This window comes from Frankliniella occidentalis, unplaced genomic scaffold (genome assembly GCF_000697945.3).
Source record: "Frankliniella occidentalis isolate FOCC.00 unplaced genomic scaffold, Focc_3.1 Scaffold198, whole genome shotgun sequence".
NCBI classification, from domain to species: Eukaryota; Metazoa; Arthropoda; class Insecta; order Thysanoptera; family Thripidae; genus Frankliniella; species Frankliniella occidentalis.
Genome location: NW_026267324.1, coordinates 353,623 through 356,954, shown reverse-complemented (window position 1 = coordinate 356,954; position 3,332 = coordinate 353,623). Strand labels below are relative to the sequence as shown.

The following is a 3,332-nucleotide window of genomic DNA, read 5'->3' as shown; positions in this document are numbered from 1 at the left end:
ACCCCCTCCCCCTCCCCCCGATGGGCGTGCGGCGGCGTGCCGTGCCGAGTTGGGTGGCCGCCGGGGCCAGGGACTCCCCTCCTGCTATCACACAGACCGTGACGATGGTCAGGGTCGGTCACATGGGCCGCCGGCCGCAGACCGCCTGCCGCCACCTCGGCCAGCCAGTGCCGTGCCCTGCGCACCAAGGAGTGCACGGCGAGGCACAACATGCAAAACCTTAATCGTAAAGAGCACCTCTTCACTCTCACTCCCCACAGTTAACCATACGAACCAAAATGCAAAATTATTCGCAATTGCGAAGCAATGCTGCGTAGTTACAAAGCATAATCCTTCCAAGAATTTGACATTTAGCTTCTTAAGGTTTTAACAGTGCCCTATATCTCACAACCCCTTCCCCCTCCCTCTCTCTCACAATCATTTAGAGGCAAAGGCGAAAGAACTTTGAACTAAGCTGGTGTTCTTCACAACGGATCGGGTTCGCACGCCTGGCTGGCGGCCGCACTTCGCTCAAAGAACATTTTGCAGGAGAAAACGGATGAAATCGGAAATCACCGCTTCTTCGACATCGTCCTCTCTGCGCAGCGAGCGATTGATGGCCTACAGAGGTACCTGCTTGTCGCAGTGCCGTCAGGGAACGAGCTGAGCTGAGAGACTAAAAGGAAAGAAGGAAAAAGGAAAAGAGGGAAGGGTGGGGGGGGAGGGAGAGAGAGCAAGCGTGCTGCAGCGCCATTTATCACGGTAGGTGGGAGAGACAGGGAGAGAAGAGAAAAGAGAAATGGACGATGGCTAAGGAGAAGAAAGAGAACTAGGCCACGTAAAATGATGGGGGAAAGAGTGAAGCTCAAACGGCAGCAGTAGAGAAAGAAAAGAAGGTGGGAAGAAAGTAAAGCAAGGGACGGATAAAAGAAAGAGAAAGAAAAGTGTTTCTGAATTCTGCATCGGCTTCGTCCCACTATTGCGCCTGCCACGCTGGCTTCCTAGCTCCACTCGATTTAGGGAATTGGTCGTAACTTAAGCAGGCCCCCTTTACCTCTCACCCCACACCCTCCCGGAGACGGATCGTCCCATTGGCCTGACACCACGTGATGTGCTACACACAGCCCAGCGCCCCGCACTCACAAAAAGAAACGCCCCAGGAAAATCTCTCAAAACCAAATCAATAAAATCAGAACACGGTTTGTAAATGTACTTTACGTATGCTTTGCTACGGGCCCCGACGGCGAAGATACCGGCCCGCAGGATATCAATGCCAGGTTTTTGCCTACCCACACGGCGCTTGGGCCCCCACACCGCTTATCTCCATGTTTCTATAATTTATTTTGCTCTTTTTAATTTTTTTATTTAAAATTTTTACTTGCATCGTTTTGTAGAGTGGTGTTATTCTCGGATTGTTTACAAAATGAGTGATGGAGGTCTTATGCTCGCTTTGCTCGGGAGGTGAAAACACTGCGGTAAAAGAAAAGTAAATAGCGACTCTTCGGAATCCATTCGAGGGGGTACCCCTCACGCGTTTAACCTTCCCCTATTGCGTCTCGATTTTCTCTAGGAAGCCTCCATTTTTCTCATCGCCACCCCAGGGCGAGCGGGCAGCGGCGCAGGGCTAGGCAGGGGATTGGGAGCTCAGCAGCAGGACGGCGCCACTGCTGCGGGGCAGCTGGGATTGGATCGACCGACTCATCTCCACTGCGATCTTGACGTATCACTGACGTCGATGCGACGTCGTCCTGGAGATGGGAGAAGCCTTGAACAAAGGGGATGGTGGAGGTTCCTGCTATACCGAGTGGGGGAGTGCAGCAAGTAGAGATGCTCTTAAGGAGAGTCAAAACATAAAAATTTAGCGTTTGAAGTTCAAAACTGATTTGTCTCCACTCATTTCAAAGTCAACAAAGATTACCCACGGTAATCTGGTGCTAAAAGTCTTCAAAGCATTGCTTTCTTGGGGATCGTCTAAAAAGTATTACCGTTTATACAGCTTTATTCGGCAAATTGCGGGATCTCGGCACCTGCGAGACCCAGGGTCGGCCGACCCGCAGTACACGCATGCAATGCAGGTCAGTTATCATTGCCTACCTATCAGGCGCTCGCGGCGCATAGCTCGCATCGGCTGAACTTGGCAGGTTTGTCACGACGAATGACGGAAATGCTATCTATGGATGATTCCTTATCGCTCCAATGCTTCCGTTTCCTTTGAATGTGACAAAGCAATGCTCAATGCCTTGTAAAATCTTAGCAGTGGAGATTGTTCGTCCATGCGCGGTGTTGGGTCCGGCTGTAGAGGATGTGAGGACACGTAAGGGATGTGGGTTGCCTACTTATTGTTTTTCTACAGCGAATTGTCTATTCCCCATAGACAGCCTCTTAGCCCCCCCCCCCAATAAACCGCCTGAGGTCGTCCTAACACCGTCCTATCCGTGTTTCCCGTGAGGGAGGACGAAGACGTCTCCGGCCCAGGCCAGCAGGCAGGACCCGGAAGGCACTGTTTCCGGGCCACTGCGCCGTCACCTTGCATCGCCTTGAGTATCGCAGCGCAGTACGCCCAATACGGCCTTCCGCCTTCGACTGCCCTCAACTTTTGGCCAAAAACCGCAACACACAGCGTAGAAGTGAACAGTGACTCCTGCACGAGTCACTACAAGCGCGCTGATACTAAGTGTTCAACTGCTTACCACTTGTAAGTGTGCAAGTCCGTAGTTGTACAGTTGCAAGTGTGCAAGTCCGTAGTTGTATAATTGCAAGTGCACAACTACCAAGTTGAACACTTGCAAGTATTCAACTTGCAGTTGCACACTTGAAAGTATTTAACTTGCAGTTGCACACTTGCAAGTGTAGTACCCGCGGACCAATAACATTCGCATGACAACATATGTCTTTAACCAAAATCTTTTTGTTAGGTGTTACGTCCATATTTCTGTGTTCCGGTATACTGACTGTTGTGTGACAAATGATGCGCAAACAAAAACTGTGACATATACTTTACTTTAGATTGTGTCAGGAAAGCATAGCTATATTACTTAAATAAACAAAATAATGATTTTGGTGAACGATTGCCAGGAAAGCTGTAACGCAAATATTGTATTGATTGTATGTTATGTAAAATAATTAGTGAATTGTATACAGCCCCCTCCCCCTCCTGCGCAACCGTTTTTAAAAGAAAACCCGTTTAAAAAAGTGAGGTCCCGAATTCAGTCCGAACGGCCGGGCTGTTCCCGGGGTTGTCCGAAGGGAAAGTCCGAAGTACACCCAGAATGTTACAAAATCCGCCAACTTCTGGGTGTTGTCCGAAGGCAGTATTCGGACCGATGTCGGGTTTTCATAGGGCGGGTCCGACC

The 3,332-nt window shown here is 50.1% G+C and overlaps 1 long non-coding RNA gene across 1 annotated transcript in view; it reads right to left on the bottom strand.

Moving 5' to 3' along the window:
* Positions 1-1,361: 1,361 nt before the first annotated feature.
* The window catches only part of LOC113207986 (uncharacterized), a 74,083-nt gene continuing 72,112 nt past the window's right edge, over positions 1,362-3,332 (bottom strand). The window contains exon 3 of the long non-coding RNA XR_008011712.1: positions 1,362-1,449. This is a non-coding gene — a long non-coding RNA (uncharacterized LOC113207986). The remainder of the gene's footprint in view (positions 1,450-3,332) is intronic.